Source organism: Pipra filicauda, unplaced genomic scaffold (genome assembly GCF_003945595.2).
Source record: "Pipra filicauda isolate LSUMZ 115617 unplaced genomic scaffold, ASM394559v2 scaffold710_size265825_pilon, whole genome shotgun sequence".
NCBI lineage: Eukaryota > Metazoa > Chordata > Aves > Passeriformes > Pipridae > Pipra > Pipra filicauda.
Window position 1 is genome coordinate 78248 of NW_024104877.1, and position 20304 is coordinate 98551.

The window sequence follows — 20304 nt, forward strand, 5'->3', positions numbered from 1 at the left end:
AGTAGGAACTGCGAGAAGAGTGGTTGGGGATCAGCCCTGCAGAACAGGAGCTGGGAGTGCTGGTCAACACACCCTTCCCTCCCCTAGAAATAAAGTAATACAAGTTCTTTCTAAAAATATTCACATTAAATAAATACCACTATATCTAGGAAACATTTCAAAGGACTAGTAGATATTTCACTATTTGACTAGAATCCAAAAATTACTTGCTGATTGCTATTAATTCTGGTTTAAAATAAACGGTTGTTCATAAAGGTCAACTTTGTTTTGATAGTCTACATCTGTGTGGCTTTTATTTTTTGTCCTAATATTTAAGCATATTTTTCCATCAGAAAATATTTTTCCATCCTACTTTTTTCAATGAGGAAGAAATGAGAAATCATTATCAACAAACCATATGTGCAATTAAAGGCAGATAATGAAAGTTCAGCAGTTTGTTGCCTCTTAGATCCCTTGTGACTTTGTTTTTCTAATACAAATATGTCCTGCATATAAAAGCATAAACAAGAGAATTGAATAGAAATGTTCCAGTACTAAGTGGGATTGAAGAACTGTTGTGAGATATACCTATGGCATTTTTGGTCTGGGAAAAAAATATCTAATGGAAAGTCATATATAGAAAGGAGAATATTGAGGTTATTCTGTAGTTGAAGTAAAAGAGGAAGAGGATATCAGCTCTGCAGTTCCTACACCGCTGCTTAATTATTTTCTTGGCTGAGATTTGTGTTTAATTTAGTGGTGGGAGTTTAAGAATGTTTAACATATATTTCTCATTTAAGCATTTAATATACTTGTCTTTGGTGATCTCGCAATATCTGAGTTTTTTGGTTCTGACATATCTGGAAAAATCAGACCTCTCTTCTATTAGAGCAATCTTGTAGTCAAATTATCTGGCTCACTGCAGTTTGATAGCACACAGTTAAAGCAGTAAAACTTTCTGGTTTTTTTTTTTTTTTTTTTTTCCTCTTTCCCATCAGATTGGATAGAAATACTTCAAGTTAAATTTTGCTACAGAATTCTCTGCTGTAAGATGTGAGTAAATCCAATGAATGATGCCACTTAATTATTTCCAAACTTTCTCTTCAGCTTTCAAATTCTTTAAGCTAATATCACCACCCTAATCTTAAAATGTGCATGACAGAAGTCTTAGTCATGCAAAAGACTTAGTCACACCGATTAAGAGTCCTCAGAATTTCTGTATCTGAATCCAATACTCTAGTGCATACCACATGGAGTTGCTCCCTACTAAATAATTAGCCTCAGTGTCTCTCTGCTGTTTTTGTAATGAATATGTTGCATACAGAAAACCCAGAAGACATCTATTTGACTCTAAAGTACTCTTGAGGAACAAGCCTGAATAAAGAAAAAGTGAATCAGGTAACAGATTAGGAAAAGCAGCGAAGTTAGAATGTTCTTTAAAAACTAAAAACTAAAACCTTCAGAGGAATAGGTATGTTTGTGATTCACAGTACCTTACTCCTTATCTCGCTAGAGACTTTTTTTTTGTTTGAAACCCCTTCTGGACTTGCTTTCCTGAACAATGAGACTGAGCAGCAGATGATGTCCTTGGGTGACCTCTCCAGGGAGGTATGAAGCTCAGGAAAGTAGGGAGGCACTAGTTACATGTTTGGTGGAGGCTGAAGAAGTCTGCTGAGAAGATAACCCTATTGGCATGCACCAGTTGATGTTTAACAGCTGCTAACGCAGGAGGGTCAAAGAACACTCAAGTGCTAACACTCTGCTTTGGTTTGCAGAACTCATAGGAGAGCATCCTTCAGGACTCAGGCAATGAGGACAGAGAGAAAAGACCCAAGGGCTAAATAAGGAACTAGACCTTAGGGACTGCAGACGTCTTGACTTTTGCCTACTTGAGGTGTTTGTTAATCATGGCACAGACTGCCCTGCATAACTTGTGAAATGGGACTAAGACAGCAGTGGAGAGGTTCCAGAATGTCAGAATAAAGAATTGCCAAGGGACAGAGGATATACTAGGCAGAAAGGAAAGGAGATTTGGGGTTGGGAGCAGCTCAGCTTGGAGACCTTAGGAACCTGGTCCCACCTCTGGGAAAGCTGTTCATGGGTTTGGTGTGACCTAAAGAACAAACATACAAGGGTCTAAAGAGGAGCATCCCTGGATGCACTGATCGAAAGCAAAAATGCAGTGAGCCTGGCAGCAGGTCTAGCATGTAGTTGAACAGATAAGGAGAAGATGTGCCATGAATTAAAAAGTTTGTGATAGTAATTTTCACTCTTAACCTGCAGCAACTTTATTCCTCAGTTCACTTGCTTTTTTCATTTGTGGTGCAAGTCGAGACAGACATTCTGCCCCTTCCAGTTCAAGGCAACAGCAAATAGCTGTAATCTCACTTTCAGCCCCAACCAAGAGAAACGAGGCAGTTGAAGGGGGAAATAATTTGATGCTAGTCAGTGTACCGTGGTTTGCTCCTCTCTTCCTGTGCAATGAAGTGTGCTGCTCTTTCCTTAGGCTTAAATGACATCTGGGTCTCAGGTGTGTTAATTTCTTGATATAAACTTGTGATGTGTTCTGCTGACACCTCATTGGGACTCACCTGCTGCGCTGAGCAGGGACTCACCTGCCTGCCTGCTCAAAAGATGCTTCCACTAAATTCACTAAATTTACTTAAACTCATATAAGCCCCATAAGCTATGGCACTAACTATGCCAATACCTGCTTTTCATACAACACTCTAGGAGACTGTGTATTTTGACTAAGTATATTCAGATTTATATATATATAATCATATTATTAATGTGCGTACAACTGTTCTGCTTCTGAGTGGTAGAGTTTAGTGTAGATTATGCTTAATATAAATTTCCCGCTGTGTGATGGTGAATGAAGAAAAATAATGAAGCTCATAATTCCTTGCAAATATAGGTATCCTTGGATACTGCTGACACAAATGACTGTAGGGATAATAAGAAGAGGAAGAGACCGAGCTCAACATTGACTTAAATTGTGACTGAAATACCAGCAATACATCTAATGGATTGGTCTGCCATTTCTTTATTGCTAAGAATGGAACTATCCTCACAGTCATATGGCCAAGTCCAATTAAATCCTCATGATTAATTTACTGCTTGTAGAAGGTGAGAAACTGTCAGCCTAAAAAATAGGTGTGTTTATACTTTGCCACATGGCATACATCCCAGAGGCACAGCCCTGACAGCACTGACTCCCAAACAGAGGGTAGAGGGGGTCTCACTGAAACACTTGATAGGAGCTGGAAACAAATTTAACATCTCACCTCCCTATAACTCTGCATGTGTAAGCCTTCTTTCAAAATAGTAATAGCTAATTACACAGTTTCTAAAACTGTTCAATTGCAGCACAATGCAGGAACTTTCTTTCAAGCTCTTTTGACATTGGCCAGCGTATTCCCACTTCAAAGTGGTCTACAACCTGCATTGCTTTTAAATTAATTTGTTGATTTCTCTGCAGTAGAAACAGTTTCTGTTCTAGTTCCGAGAGGAATGTTAGTGAATTACACAAACAGCAGAGAGTAGAATTACTGGCTGTAATTAGACTAAAAGAGGTTCCTTCTTTGGTTAGTTGAGAAATAAGCTGTATAATTTAACACTTACAAGGCCACTCACACAATAAATTCACTTTCTTTGGCATATCCAGGGTACAACAAACTAGAAGATCCCTGTTTTAATGGAACTAGGGGAGTGTGAGAGACAAAATAAGTTACGAGAGATATCCTAAGGGTTCTTCTCTCATGTTGGAGAGCAGGTAACAGCTTTTCTGAAGTAGTCCTTGCCTTTAGGGAGGCACAAATTGTATTATTCTACTTAAGAGTAAACTCCAGGTTTTAGTTAAGGTAGTTCTCCAACTCATTGATCTCAGATATCTCAGTGCTTCTTATGAACTTTCTTCAATGGCTTACCATCTGTGGAGGTAACAGGTGTCAAAGGGTTTGTGCTAACTACATCTTAGTTTCTCCTGCAAACTTCCTGGGTCTGACGTCTTTATGCTGAAACCATGACAAGGCAAAAACCTGCCAACTTTAAGACAGGATCAAAGATGCCTGACAATCAATCTGCATACACTCACCAAAGAAATCTCTTGAGAAGAGCCCAGGTCTCATCATGGTATTGAATTCTCTCTCAAAACAGATGTTAAATGTTTTCCTCAATCATTTTTTTAATGCAAGTCAGACAAGCTTCTCCCCATGAGCCATGCTTCCTGGGAATACTTGCAGATGACAGAAAACAACCTCTCCTGAGCAGGGCTGATAGTTTGGTCCTTATGTGTCGGTGGCATTCTGTTGATTCATACCAGCTGAGGAACTGACACAGGATAAATCTAAGCTTTTCCCATTCCTCCTCCTTGTTGCTATATATAGAGTATGTAACATAAACTACTGTTAGGGAACTGGCAGGATGCCTGGTTGCAGCAATTACAACTAGTTAGTCTCAGTTTTCCGGCTGACTTTTTTTAACTATTGCCTGCATAAGAAGGGATGTTGCACTTCCTAATCATCTTGAATACCTTCTGTTAAGATGTTCTTTAGGGCTGTTAGCACTGAATTTGGATGAGATGAAGGATTAAAGAGGACAATGGAAGAGTCTTGAGATAGAAAATTATTTGAGACAATGTAAGTATGGGAGAATACTTTTGTCTACCTTGTGCTAGAGCTTTGAGCTACCTAATGCTGTATAGAATCAATCAGTGAGAAGTTTTCATCTAGTAAAGAGCATGTAAAAAACAGAAGCACGTGAACACTGCACTGTAACCTGGAAGAAGATTCCTTCTTTGACAGAAATAGCCAGGAATTTTCTTCCAGGAAAAAAAAAAGTATGTGGAAATATAAAAGCTTTGAAAAACCTCGTGAGGGCTTTCTGATTCTGCATTTTTCTGAGCAATAAAAGGCTAGTATTTTGATGCTGATTAGATTCTGCTACACCCCATGCAAATTCACAGTGCTGTCAGATGAGGAGATCACCAAAGTGCAGGCATCAGTGATGGATGTTTTAGTTGATGGTAAGATTTGTATCTGTACTGATAGGCCTTGGTAGATATCTATCTTTAGGGTTATGTATGCTGTTAGGATTGCAAGCAAATGAATAGGTGCTGACCCGAGGGTAATATAATTGAACAGAGCATGAGATGCCACAGGACATGACTCAGAAAATTGCTGGCTGTGATGATAACAGTCAGAAGCTGACAAAACTTATCATGAGCACTGTGAGGTGGCTAGATTTTGCAGATGGGTAAGGGGAATTTTGTGACTGATTGCCAAACTGCAGAGAAGTAACTGAGGGGACCTTCCAGGGAGTGGAAGTGTACAAGGCAGCAGTGCCAAATCTGGGTGAAGAACCTCTTTCTAATATCCAGCCTAAGCCTCCCCTGACTCAGCTTCAGGCCATTCACTCAGGTCCTGTCCCTGGTCACCACAGAGAAGAGTTCAGTGTCTGCCTCTCCTCTTCCCCTCATAGGAAGTTGCGATGAGGTCTCCCCTCAGCTTCCTCTTCTCCAGGCTGAACAGACCAAGTGCCCTCAGCTGCTCCTCACACAGCTTCTCCTCAAGGTCCTTCACCATCTTCATTGCCCTGCTTTGGATGCTCTCTAACAGCTTAATGTCTTTCTTATATTGCAGTGCCCCAAACTGCCACAATATTCAGGGTGAGGACAACCCAGTGCAGAGCAGAGCGGGACAATCCCCTCCCTCCACCATCTGGTGATGCTTTGCCTGATGCCCCTCAGGACAGGGTTGACCCTTCCTGGCTGCCGGGGCACTGCTGACTCACATTCAACTTGCTGTCAACCAGGACCCCCTGATCTCTTTTCTAGCACTGCTTTCCAGCATCTCATTCCCTACTCTGTCTGTCCCAGGTGCAGAATCCCTCACTTCCCCTTGTTGAACTTGATATAGTAGGTATTGCCCAGCTCTCTAATTTGTCGAGGTCTCTCTGCAGGACCTCCCTGTCTTCGAGGGAGTCAACAGCTCCTCACAGTTTTGTGTTGTCTGCAAACTTGTTTAATATCCCTTCCAGTCCTGTATCCAAGTCATTCGTGAAGGTATTGGAGAGCACAGGGCCCAAGATGGAGCCCCGTGGAACCCCACCAGTGACAGGTCTCCAGTCTGACATCACCCCATTCACTATTACCCTCTGGGCTCCACGCACGAGCCAATTGCTGACCCACCACATGATGTGTTTATCCAGCTGTGGGCTGGAGAGTTTGTCCAGAAGTACTCTGGGAGAGACAGTGTTGAAAGCTTTACTGAAATCCAAAAAGGTGACATCACCTGGCTTCCCTTGATCAGCTGTGTGGGTTACCTTGTCATAAAAGAAAACCAGGTTGGATAAGCAGGACATTCCTGTCATGAAGCTGTGCTGGCTGTGACCAATGACTGTCTTGTCTTTCAGGCATTTTTCAATACCTCCCAGAATAATCTTTTCCATAACTTTACCAGGCACTGAAGTGAGACTGACAGGCCTGTATTTCCTGGGTCCTCCTTCTTGCCCTTGAAAATCAGGAATGTTTGCCAGCTTCCAGTCAGCTGGGACCTCTCCAGATTCCCAAGACTTCTCAAAAATCATTGTGAGAGGTTTTGCAATGACATCAACCAGCTCTTTGAGGATTCTTGGATTAATCCCATCAAGACCTAGAGATTTGTAGGGATGTAGTTGGAGCAACAGATCTTTCACACCTTCAGGGTCAACTTGGAGTTGATAATTTTCACAGTCATGGTGATGGTGGACCCCCTCAGTCCATCATCCATGTTGAAGACAGAGGCAAAGAAAACATTAAACACCTCTGCCTTGTCTCTGTCCCTGTTTGTGAGGTGACCATTCTCATCCTGTAATGGGCCAATGATATTTCTATACTGCCTATTGCCATTAATGTACTTGAAAAAACTCTTTTTATTGTCCCCCATGTTTCTGTTCAGCTTCAACACCAGTTGAGCTGTGGGAGCACGAATTTTCTCCCTACAATTCTTGCCATGTCACTTGACTTGGTCTAGCTGATAAAACAAAGGCCCTTTGAACTGGAAATTGCACACTGTGTTCTGAATACAGCCAAATGGATAAGAAAGTGAATTCCCTGGTGCTTCTTCTGAAAGCCCTCCCTTCTGCTGATTAGAGTGTTGTGTTTACATTTTCTTCTGTCCTCATGTGAGAGCCTAATTAATTGTTGGTTGCTTACAAAGAGATGCCCAAGAGAAGAATAACTTTGTATACTAGCAGCTTCCAGCTTTTGAAGGGGTAAGAGCGAGTTTGGGAGACAATCTTTAGTAAGCAACAAGAAGAATCAATGATAGTAACTATAATAACTTGATTCAAGACAGCCAGGAAAATAAAGCCATTTAAGAAAAAAAAAAATTGTATCACTTTTACTAAGAAGATACCTCTTCACTGGGGAAAAAGCAACCCAAACCATTAAAAAACATGCCTACAGTAAGCAGAGATTTTTCAGGGCCTCATTTCCTTTGGCACCATCTCTTATAGGTTCTAGCTAGGTAACATAGCTGAACATATGGCACAGATTTCAACCTTCTGTTGAAAAAACTCACTTGAATCTTTTCCTTCATTTGTCAGAAACTTGCAGCACTGCAGTTTCTCTCAGTTCTGCCCCTCTCTATCAATTGTGACTGAAATTTGTCAGTGAGTTTGAAACTTTCGGAGGAAGGTGGGAGAAAGGGTGGGAACTGGAACTCACTACTCAACCAAATAAGTCTTTATTACTTTGGATGCTTTTCCTAATTGCTATAATAATTTGTAGTAAGATGCTTGAACATGGCTGCACATTTGCTGCTATATAACATTTCAGATCACTGCTGCAAAATATTCTAGTCCTGCAAATAATGCCAGTTATCTTGCTTTTGGTTCTCTAGTCCATCTATCTAAATGTCAGGGACTGACTGTTCTGCTTTCATTTCTATGATTCTCTGAGGGGTTATGGGGAAAATCAGCGAAACTGGAGCTTTGTCACTTATTGGCTCTGAAACTAACTTATCTGTGCAGAAGAGAAATTACACGACCATGTCCTCATCTTATTTCATCATGACATGAGAAGCCTTCTTTCATTTCAGAGTCTACTTCTCAGGCTGTGCATTCTGTGAATTACACTATTCTGAGAATCGGTGCGAATAAAATACATCTCTTCATGTCCATACCTGACATCTGAGATTACAGCATAAAGAAAAAGAGGGTAAAATTGCAAAGCATTTCTAGTCTCAGAAATTCTGTTCAGGCCTCAGAAACTAAGCTGTTTGAGCACCACTTAATAAGAAGCCATTTATTTCACTGTCAAACTACAATTCCATAGAGAAAAAGTTTTGTTTTAGGAACAGCCTCTCCTTTACATAACATTGAGCAGTAAATAGTCACACTAAGTGGCTTCTTCTCTTACAGAGAAATGTTAGCAAAATATCATGCAAGGTCCCGCTTCAGAAGGTCATTACATGCACTCCTTTCCTCCTCGGAGCCAGTGAGCTCCTACCAGCATGAGCTCTGAGCCTGCATGATAAAGGTTCCTCCCCTCTTCATCTGTGAGCCTCTTGTTCAGCACAACTCTCAGTGGACTTTCAATGAAATCAATCTTGTATTTTATGGTTCCCATCAGAAATATCTAACTTTATTTTTTTTTCAGTAAGCATACAGAGGTGGAAATAAAAGCACCTCGTCATAATTTTGCTGGTTCAAAATAAAAACTACTCATTTTCCTGTATTTAGTCAAAGGACCAAGAAAAAAAAACCCAAAAGGCTTGGAAGAAATAACCTTTGGAGTTACTTTCCTGTCAAAGACAACTCATTTCTAGGTTACAATAAAAGAAACCTAGAAGAAGGAAGAAAGAAAATATAATTGCAAAGAACTGCAGTTATATCTGGAAGAAACAAACCCCAAAGTATGGATGCATAGGACATATTTTAGCAAATCCTAAAATTCACATTTGACTGGCTGCTGATACTGCAGCACAGTAACACTACTGTGAATACTTCACAAAACCTGAAAGAATTAGCAGAAATTTTAATTTTTTTTTTAACTAAAAAGAAACATCAGAAAATCTCTATTTTTTATGTTTATGGTCACTTATTGAAAATAGGGGGACAGATGAGTGAATAGCAAAGATCATGAAAGAAAATAAGCATGGAAAGCCTGTTCTGCCATCTTTTAGTTCACAGAATTTTTTGAGATTCCTTTTACTCGCTGGATGCATGTGTATACAATCCAAATCAGTCTCACTGTGAGACTTATTTTAAAAAACACTTTGTGAAATTGAACTTGAACACAGAAATAATGTAGTTCATTAAAGAACTCATCTGGGTACCAGTCTTGTTATTAAACGAACCATTCAGTTTAATTTTTTTTAATTTACAATGCCATTTTGGGATAATCAGAAAATTGAGCATTGCATACCACACTGCCATATGTACACTTTAAGATAATTAGATGTTCAATATCGAGATTCCCATGAAGAGGAGTAGCTGTGAGCCATATTCTGTTTTGAAACTTGAAAAAGTGTGATTGCATTTTCACTACTTTTTCTAACCGCTCTCCTCTTGTGGACCTTCTTCATCCTAGCTCAGTTTTGGATGTGTGTTGCAATTTGTGTTTGTTGTTGTTTGAATGCAGGGTCTGTGAAAAAGGTGCAAAGACACTGGTAATATCTGCCAGACTTGTTTGCGCTGTTTCAGAGAGCAAGGAACTGAGTGGTGACAACTCTCTGTATTCTGCTTAATCTTAGTTCGTTTACCTAAGGATTTTAAATGTAAAAAAATGTTGTTTAAATCAAAACACTGTCTGTACAACAAGAAAAATGTAGCATGATAGAGAAATAAAATAAAAACTGTCACAAAGTTCATCTACCACTAACATCTGATTTAAGGGTTGTATATCACAATAAATTATACCTTAAAAATAATGCATTTCCGCTGGCCAGTACAGCCATCAACTAGAATTAGATGGAGACCTGAACTGGATATCTAATTGTTCATTGCCTAATACTCTAGGAAATTGTTATACTTTTTCTTTCATTTCAACTACCCTGCAACATGAATTCAGCCAGTGACAATTTGATTCTCTTAGATCTGCCACTCGTCCACTGGTTTTAAGTTTACTACCCAAGTTACATGGGAGAGTAACTAAAGAAATCAGTGGGTTTTCCTGAATGTACACACCTTCCCTCTGCATGTTCCCGTTGCCACATCTACCTCTGCAGGTCTCTGCTGTGGTGGGACAGCTGTGTAAATTCCTGCTTCTTCAATCAGACCCTTTTTGCCTGAAACAGGCAGGTTGCACCACCACAAAAAAGGACACACAAAGCACAGAATGTGTAAGAATAAATGCATACAAAGAAAATTGTGCTCTGCTTACATGGGAAAGAACCCCTCCAGAAATCAAACCCCACATCTGCTGTGTCCCTACCAGCAAGTCAATCTGGGAGGCAGATGTTGCCTGCTATGAATATGTCTGGTATCCAAATGAAAATGAGGCGTGTTTACCTGTCCTCTTCCTCTGCTCACAATTCAGAAGGTGTGCAGGAGACTGCTAGAGGGTTTGAAATGGTTGATAGTTTTAATGACACATCCATCCAACTGAACAGCCAGGAGGTTTAAACTGTGAGGGCAATCCCAGAAGATTTTGTAAACTTAGTGCTATCTTGACTTGCAAGTAAGAGTCTGTCACACTTACCAAAGAGCATATCTTCTCTCTCACCAAAAGCATAATGTGTTGCTTATTTTCTGTCCTACCTTGTAATTTCTTTACCTCATACCTGAATTTCCTACTGTGTGTTCAAAAAATTTTGTTTTATCAGGAATACGTATTTTTACAACAGGAAAACATTGATGAACTATTTAATTACTTAATTGTGAGTTGCTTGAAAAAACAAATCCTCCTTACCCAAAATTCTGAAGTGGTTCAGCACTAAGCCGTGTTTTGCTGTGATGCTATACTGTCTTCATGAAAGCTGTTGTCAGGTAATCTGATGTGCTGATGCTTTGCAGGACCCAAATCTCCTGTATGAACTGTGCCTTCTCTGGAGTCTGCAAAATCTCCCCTGGACAAGCCACATAATGCAAAATGGGAAGCAAGAGAGTGTGGCTCACAGTGAATAACATAACCAAACAAAAATGCAGGTCTTATCAGACACTGTGACACAATATCCATAGGGATCTTACTATTGAGCTGACCTGACACAAGAGATTTAGTACCAGTTTAAAAATCAAACTGTTCTGCCCCTTTTGTAGTCTGTTTTTATTGCTTGTTTCTTTAAAAGACTTTGAAATGCACACTCATTTTTTTCAGGATCATGACAAATGGTGTAATACTGGTAAAAATGTAAGAGAGCTGAATAACCTTAATCCTTTTCTTTCACTAGTGTCTGCCTTTTTTAGTTATTTATATAGAGCTATAAGCCATCTGAGAGCAGCTGGTTCATTGTTATTTGTCTAAGGACCAAAAATGTGGTAAAAGTGTAAAAGAAATAACAAATTACATGCAAATTGTCAACAAACACACAGGCACACAGGTCCTGGAGGTTGTGAGGTTTGGCAGCTCCTGCAGTATCCACAGCAGTTTGGATTTAAACTCCCTCTGGAGAGATCCCATCTGGTTCTGGAAAACAGATAGTATTAATAGCAGCCAAAAGTGAAACTCCCCTTAAGATTCTAGGATTAAAAGAGCATGGAATGGCTACTAGAGGAAAAGAGTCTTACCTTGATAACAAACACAAAACAACATTTACAGCTTGGAAGGAATATAAAAAATTACATTTAATTTTGTGTTTTGGTACCAACAAGAATTCCTCTGCTACTTAAGCTAGATAATATGGACTTTCAATAAAATCATTTGACTCATAAAATGTCTCATTTAAAGAGAAAAAAAATCAATAAGTCCAACTTCCCACGTACTTTTACTTTACTGTCTCTGTTTAAATCAGTATGTTGACTACACCACTGCCAAAGAGTACCAATATAATATTTTCTATAGAGAGAATTGTGGAAAAAAAATTGGAATGTTTTGAATGTGTAGGAGACAGGGGAAGAGGGGAGGGGACTTCTCAACCATTTTTAAAGGAAATTACATTCTCTAGCTGCCAAAAGAAATGAACTTTGCAGAAATAAAAATGTGCTCTTGATCAGATTCTGACTTTGAAAGCGGTATGAAAACAGCTTAAAATTGAACATGCACAGAAAAAACTAGGCCCTGGTATTAAGTAGTGCATGTCACAGCATTCATTGTAAGTTTGCATCTGTAAAGCACTCTAAAGGCAGTAAAAAAACTTAAAGGAAGTACAAATTAATTGTTTCTTCAGTTTTGAAAGCTAATTCGGATAGTGCATGTCACATGACTCCTCAATAATGTTAGTTATTTGTAATTTACTAGGTACTTGAGGAATCCAGGATCTGAGAAAACATTAATAGCATCTGAACATTCAAACATTACAAGCCCAGGCATAATGCAATAGATGACAGTTTGCAAAAAATACCTGACAGAAATAATAAAAAAAATGAAATATACTGAAGTGGCCAGCAGTACTTTCTGCTTATTATAAGTCCACCATCTTCAAGATTCTGGTAAATAAACTGAAGATGTCTTTAGAAAAACAACGAGGTGGTTTTGCGTATATTTATAGGGAATTCTAGCTTGGTACACATGCACTGTCCAAATTTATATGGGATGAAAGGACCTACATAAGCACTGTATGCAATTAAACACCCTTTTTAATGTAAGGCTTTTCTACAATGACCCTGTTCTCCAAGACATATTATTTATACCCTTTATTCCTTCATCCCTGTTCCCTACCTGACTGTCTGCTAGAGGCCCTGTGGGGGATTCTGCCAACCAGAGAGATAAGACAATTAGTGTAAGACAAGTAGTGTTTGCTTGCTGACTGCAAAATATGACCTCTGTGACTAAAACTCCAGACAAACATAAATACTGATGGGAAGGCAATTATTTACAGCTGAAGTGTGACTGAGGTACTCAGAAGACTTCAAAGTTGGTGCTTCCCTGGGCTCTGCGCTATAAAAACCCTCAGTACTCAGAAGGAGATTCAGAAACATGCAAGGTCAAATCCCAGGCAGAGGAGCCCAAAGAGCTTTATCGGTTTCCACAAATTGTAAGTGTGCTCATTGTCATATGCTAATGTGATTAAGTGCTCCAGTGATGAAACTCTTCAGATTTTCAGAAGACGTATTGGAGCTGAAAGAGCAAGGACAAAATCCAGCACTGTGACCAACAAAGTGATACAAAAGAGGTTTACAGAGAACCCTGAGCTGAAACACAAAGGTCTGAAGTTACTTTTTGTGCTATGAGTTGGTCATGGGCAAGCTAGCCACCGTGAGGAGGGAGCGGAGACAAGACACGGGGTGTGCTGGACCTTTCAGCAACCTGCATGTGACATGAAGCCCTGATTTAACCACCTGCCTCCTCACTGTGGTGGAGGGTTGTTTACTGTACATGTTGCGCTGTGTTGGTCCAATATGTAGAAACATTTCAAGCACCTTAAATTAACTTAGGGCCTTGCCTGTGTGTTCATAAAGCATGCTGCAAAGCTGCAGCAGAGGCTTGGGTTCTGCTGTGGGGTGAGCCCTCCCTTGGTTGTACCTCCTAAGTGGTATCTTTTTTGTCATTTCAGTTACTCTCCTGAGAGTTTCTGCAGATTACTCCCCAGCCTTCCCTCACCCTCTGTGCTGCTGTGCTCCTGTGGGACATGAAGGTACTGGCACAGCATGAATGAGACACAGCCTAGCCCATGATGTGGACGTTTCGAGGGTGCTCCCTTGACAGCTGAACTCCTTGAGGGTGTATATCTGTCTGCTCCTGCTCATAATCATCAGTCATTTCAGATAGTTTTCTAATAGTTGGGTTGTGGTTTTTTTTTTTAATTTTTATTTTGTTTTAGTTTTTCTTTCTTTTTTTTTCAGGATGATCCTTTGTCATGAGGTTTTTTCTTCTATTTCAGCTTTTTCATCCTTTCTTTCATTTGTCAGAATCTTACGTGCTTTCCTGTCACATATTTTGTTTCATTTTCTGAAGAAATGGCATCTCAAGGTATTCATCCAGTCTGTAAGTGCCAGTTTTTCAGATCACCAGTAGCTTCACAGACCGTGAACAAAAGGGACTAAAATGCCTCAGCACAGTTCACATGATTCAATTTCACTTGAATAAAATCAGTCTCTGTCCAGTCGTAATGCAGGAGATAACCACTTGATATGTTTATTTATTGGTACATAAGAAAAGTCTGTCTTGAAGAAAAGCTACAGACTTAAGGATAACTGGAAGAGCAGAGAGAATAAAATAAATGCTGATTATTTGTTCTCAGCACGTTGGAGTGATTCAACAGCCCTTCTCTGCACAAGATCTGCACACAAGGAAGAAAGTGCTAAGACTGACAGATATAAGCTGACTACTTATTGGCAGGTTTTGCTCAGAATATGGGTGTGTGATATATCCACCCACATTAGAAGCCCAGCCACGACAGAGAAGCTCTGTTACCCTTCCAGGTAAAGCTTCCCCAAATATTTGGAAATGTAAATACAGCTCTTCTGACTATGAGTTTTAGTTACCCCTACAACTGCTCACTAGAAAAAAAACTAAGTAAATGACATTAATCTAACAAAAAGCAGACATGAAGAGCTGTGACAAGAAAATAAGATTTTTCTAATGCTACCATTTTTAATAACCTAAAATAATTAAAGGGAAAAAAAGGAATAAAAATTGAACATATTGAGCAAAATATATTTAGTTTGTTGACCATTTCAATAAATCAGGAAGTGACATAGGTTGATAACTAGAACTTGGCTACTTTCAGAAATTGAGAATTTACTTATTTTACTAAAAAAGAAACTTACCTTAACCTTTAATTTAACTTTGCAGAAACAAAAGAAGAACTACATATGGAAATCTAATCCTGATTGTGATAAACATGCAGGGTTTTTCTTGTTTGTTTGTTTTTTTATTTGTCATGCTGTTCAAGTTGGCTACTTGTATATTCTGAAGGAACTTATATCCATGTGAATGTTATCACTAGTCCATTAATATGCAGTACCTAGACATTTTTTTTCATGCTAATGAATGCTAACATTATGTATGGATTGTTTTTTCTTTTAATCCAGAGTGGATCATTAGATTATCTAGCATGGGCTTTTATATAACCAAATAATAGTTATCATCTACTTATTCTTTCCTTCAATTTATAACTTAATTAATCTTCTAACTAGAGGAAAAGGCTAAACACAAAGACAAATATTTGCTGGGTTCACATTGCTGCAATGATACAACTTAGTGATTTGGTTTTTTAATTAAAATTGTTCATCTGTAATACTTGACCAGGAATTTTTATTTTGCATTTTTCAATGGATTGAAGATCTTTCTGCAGGTATGTCACCATGGTTTAGTCTTCTGAACAGATAAAAAGATTGAGTTCCTTAACTTTACCAGGATTCAGTCTAGTATTTGGATTTTTAAGGAGACTTTTTAAAAAAAAATTACTTGTGACTGCAGGTGGTACCTGAGAATAGGTCTTAGGAGTGTTATAAAGACATGTAATATCACCTTCTCAATTTTTTGGTCTCTGTTTGGGTGTAGACAGTGAGGAAAATATTAGGGAGGAATTTGCTTTTGAAAGGTGAAGATATTTCATCTTCATGAAGAACTACACAGTAACTCAGCCATTCCATCTCCTGTGCAAGAAGCAGCAAGGAATTCTCTCAGGCAAAAATCCTCTCAAAATTTGCTTTGGAAAATGCCTAGTTCTTCATGGCTTTCTGGAAGCCTTATTAAAATTCCAACTAATAATAATAATAATAAAAAAGTTAATTAAATATGAAGTGAATTAAGTCTTCTAGTGGCCTATTCCAAATGACAAATAAGAGATTTTTCTGAAATTAGCAGAGGAAGCTGAACCTGTTCTGTGGAACTTCAAGCTGAATATTCGCCTGAATATTCACCTTGTCTACAAAGCATTGCATCACCAGGAGCACTGGTTATATTTTCCCTAAGAAGGAAACAGGAATGAAGTGTAGAAGTTGAAAGAAAACAAAGGCAAAATTATTTTCTGCCTTTTAAAGGACCTCTCTAATGCACTGAGAGGGTATTTATTCTCTAACAATTCATTGTATACTACAGAAAAATCACCACCAGACAGGGCATGATTCCTGTGATATCAGTGAGACTTTTGCCATTGATCTCAATGGTACTGGAATCTCACCTTGCTGAGAGATCAGTTTTGTTTTTTCTTTTTTTTTTTTCCCACTCTTAAAAACACTATTCGATGAAAGCAAAATTAGAAATTATTTGGACAAGGGAGCTGTAGATTTCCTTCTAAAATGCTTGAGAATGCAGTTACCTATAGCACAGAAAGTTCCACTATCAGAAACATTTCATGAAAGTTTTTCTATTAATTTTATTTTGCTGTAGTCAATTGCCATCTTAAATCAACCAGTAAATATTGTACAGAGTTGTCTTGAAGAAAAGAAGTCAATATTTTTCATCCCTAGGAATATTGGAGCTTTAAGGGAGACTCTGAATTGCATGTACCTAAATAATGTGTCTTTGTTTAAGATGTAACCAGTTACCAGTAATTTTACAAACTACTTAATACTAACTCAGCTTTACTGAGTTCCTTTTCACTATTGGGTTTTCTTTAGGACACAACTAAATGAATTATCCAAAAGACTCACATGTAAAATAAAAATGTTTTAAAAATTCTCTCCTTAATTCCATGGCAAAAATTCTTCATTATAAGGGTCATGATACATGCCCCCTAAAATTGTCATATAAACTTTGACCACTTCATTTTTAAATATACAAATACGTAGTAAAATCTTGTCTGTCGAAAATAGGTAATTAATACAGAGACTGACATTCAGATGCTTTTAAAAAACAAGAGTTGATTGAGATTTGAATGTGGTGGAGACCTTGAACTCTTCTCCCTGCCAACTGCTACAAAAAGCTTTTGCAAAAGTTTCAAATAGTAACATTATATATTGCAAAGTCTGACTTTCAGTTTCACAGGTTAACCCTTTAACATACAACTGTGCCTCCAGGTCTGTGTCCCAACACGTGTGTGTATGTGTGCACCATGATGAACCTTCTGGTATTACAAAGAGGATTTCCAAAACGCTTTGGCGACATAAATTAACATGTCCAGAGTCTATCAGAGCACAGGCTTTCATATAAATCACAACCCTGTGTAAGACTCCAGTCCCGGAAGCTGCCAGCTCACAGACTTGGCTAGGAGTTTTATTTTATATATCTAGAGTTCTTTAATATCTCAAGATAGCATCAAGAGAATAAGCCACGGACTTGTTCCCAAGACATTTCTTTATTAATTTAGGAGAGTAAATAAGGGAACTTGGTCAAAGGGACATCACACAGGCTAGACAAAAATGTTCCACCACAATACTGACTCAGCATATACTATTAACCCACAACCCTTATGTCAAAATCCAATCAGTCCACAACCCTTAAGTCAAGATCCAATAAATTCACAACTCTTAAGTCAAGATCCAATCCCTCCAGCTCTAAGCCACCCTAAGCATCAAGAAAGGAGTAAAGAAAGAGAAGCAGAGGGAGCAAGAAGAGAGGAGGAGAAAGAGGGAGAGACAGATAAGACAACTTTATAGAAGACCAGCTCTCAAGTTCAATGGCAGGGCTGCAACATGAAGCAAACACACGTCTGTGGTTTTATCTGCTCTGGTCCCTATGGCCAAACCCTCCAGGTGAGGCCTCTGACCCCCTGGCCACTCTGAGGTTCCAGGCCAGGGTGAGGGGCAGTGTTATCACTGTCCCTGCCAATCTGAGCTGGCTTAGGGGCTCCAGGACAAGTGGTGTGGTATAGTTTTCCTGGGCTGTTTGTGACTGACAGCTACTCCAGGGCTTCCCACGTGGGCTCCAGGGGCTGCCATGAGGGATATGGCACCACCCCACCTCCCTGGTGTTTGACCCATCCCTTCCCACTCCACACACCCACACACTCCTCACAAGGTAGTTCTGACCCAATAATTACTGATCTGGTGCCTAAAAGCCTCTAAACGAGAAACTAAGATCTGAGTCAGCAAATCTGAAACATCAAAGCATAAAATTCTACTATTGAAGCAAAGGAGCTGCATTTTTATCTTGTACACAGCCTGAAAACAGAAATGGAGATGCCACTAGGCAAAGATGAGACTTTGCATGTACCCCAGATGGAATTTCTTTCGGATTCAATTGCAAATGGAGAAATTTGTACTTTGGCCAAAAAAAGTGCCTGGAGAATTCAGATTATGCCCTTTAATTATCTGAGGAGTAGTCCAGAAGAAGCTGAGTTTTTGACAACGTTAGAGATAAATGCTTGATACTCACATAATGAGAAATATTTTCTAGTGGTTTAGCTTCAATTCCATGATTATGCTATTTTGTATCTCTTCAGTCAAAAGGCTGAAGAATTGTTCTGCCAATTACCCATGATTACTGGAGTTTTTGCCTGTCTCTTTCTGTCACTAATTTAGGTCAAGTTTTCTGAGTAAGAGATAATGCCTCAGGCTTGCTCCTGAGATGGAAGGGATAAGGTATTTAAAGTTTATCTTGACCCTCCAGGTATTACAGTAATCCACTCTAATGCATCATTGAAAGCTGTGATTGCTTCATTCCTTTTGTAACTTAAGTGATATAATATTACTTAATGGAAGTATTTTTATCTAACTTTTTCTCTGCTACCAAAGGTCAAAGAATGCTAGACAAAGTCAAAAATGGTAAGAAGAAGAAAAAAATATTACACATTTTCCATGACACATGTTTTCATTCTCTTTAGAGACCAGATAATTTTCCTGTGGTATACTTTATAATAGTTGAATAATGTACCCAAATAGTCTTCTGTGCTTGGTGCTTGAACAATAGAGAAAAATCAAAAGGAGAAAAGTAGAGCAAACGTGTAGCATGGGTAATGAACTATCCCAGCTCTTATAAGTCCCTGTGGAGATTTTTGCATTTGGAAAGAAACAGACAGCTATTAAAAAAACCCCAAAAAAACAAAACAGCAAAAAACCATCCAAATCCAAGCCACTGATATCCAAATGATGAAGAAACATGGGGTGGCAGGAACAGGAATTAAGAAATAGTCATTGTCTCTTCCTCACTGAGCCCCTGGCTGTACTGTGTAGGCTGCTGAAAGAATTGCCATTAAAGAAGACACTTGAAACAAAAAAGGGAGCATTTTCAATACAAATATTTAGGCAAATTAATAAATGTTTGTTATAAGCATTTGCAAGAAAGAACATTTAAGGTGAACCAGATTGGTGGTAACAAGGGCTGAATGGCATCCTGCTGTGACTTGGAGTGAAGAGGCATACAGGAGACTGGTGACTCCGAGAAGTTGCATCTGACAGTGTATTGATTTTGGCTGGGGTTAATTTTCTTCAGAGTGGCTAGAATGGTGATATGTTTTGGGTTTGTGCTGAAAACAGTGTTTAGAGTATAGAGATATTTTAGTTACTGCTGAGCAGGGCTTATAAAGAGCCAAAGTTTTTTCTGATTTTTGTACTGCCACAGTGGTGAGGAGACTGGGGGTGCATGGGAAGTTGGAGGAGACACAGCTGGGACAGGTGGCCCCAAACTGACCAAAGGAATATTCTATATAATATGACATCATGCTGGGCATATGAAGTGGTGGGAAGAAGGAGAAAGTGGGGGACCTTCAAAGTGATGGCATTTGACTTCCCAAATCACCATTACGCATGAAGGAGCCCAGATTTCCTGAGGATTACTGAACACCTACCTGCCCATGGGAAGCAGTGAATTAATTCCTTGTTTTCCTTTGCTTGTATGTGCAGCTTTTTCTTTCCCTATTAAACTGTTCTTATCTAACCCACAAGTTTTCTACCTTTTACCCTTCTGATGTTCTTCCTTATCCCACTGTTGGGGGAGTGAGCGAGTGGCGGTGTGGTACTTGGTTGCTGGCTGGCATCAAACCACAACAGAGAGCTATAGCAAGAAGAAAGGGTTCCTTTCTGTCATTTTGGTGAATCAAGAGGAATACGCGATAATTTTGTGAAAAACGCTAGTAAAAGTGCATTGTTCTGTCAAGGCCATGGTGTGTAAGGCTGACTTAGTAAAGGGTGAGACTTTAATATGAATTTTGGTAGTGAGGGTGAATATTAATTATGACAGAACTACTAGGATTCAGGATGGAGTTTTTCAAATGGACAGTGTCACTAGTGATTGCACAAAGATTTCTCTTTGTTCACATTTGACACACCAGAAATAGTAGGAAAAACCAATGTTTGGATTAGGATCAGTGTTTCTAAAGGAGGGAAAAAACTCTATAGAGTCTCCCAAATCAATGCTGA

General features: G+C 39.0%; 1 long non-coding RNA gene across 1 annotated transcript in view; it reads left to right on the forward strand.

Annotated features, from left to right (window-relative positions):
- Positions 1-13733, forward strand: part of LOC120324806 — a 58747-nt gene extending 45014 nt beyond the window's left edge. The window contains exon 3 of the long non-coding RNA XR_005566414.1: positions 13614-13733. This is a non-coding gene — a long non-coding RNA (uncharacterized LOC120324806). The remainder of the gene's footprint in view (positions 1-13613) is intronic.
- Positions 13734-20304: the final 6571 nt, after the last annotated feature.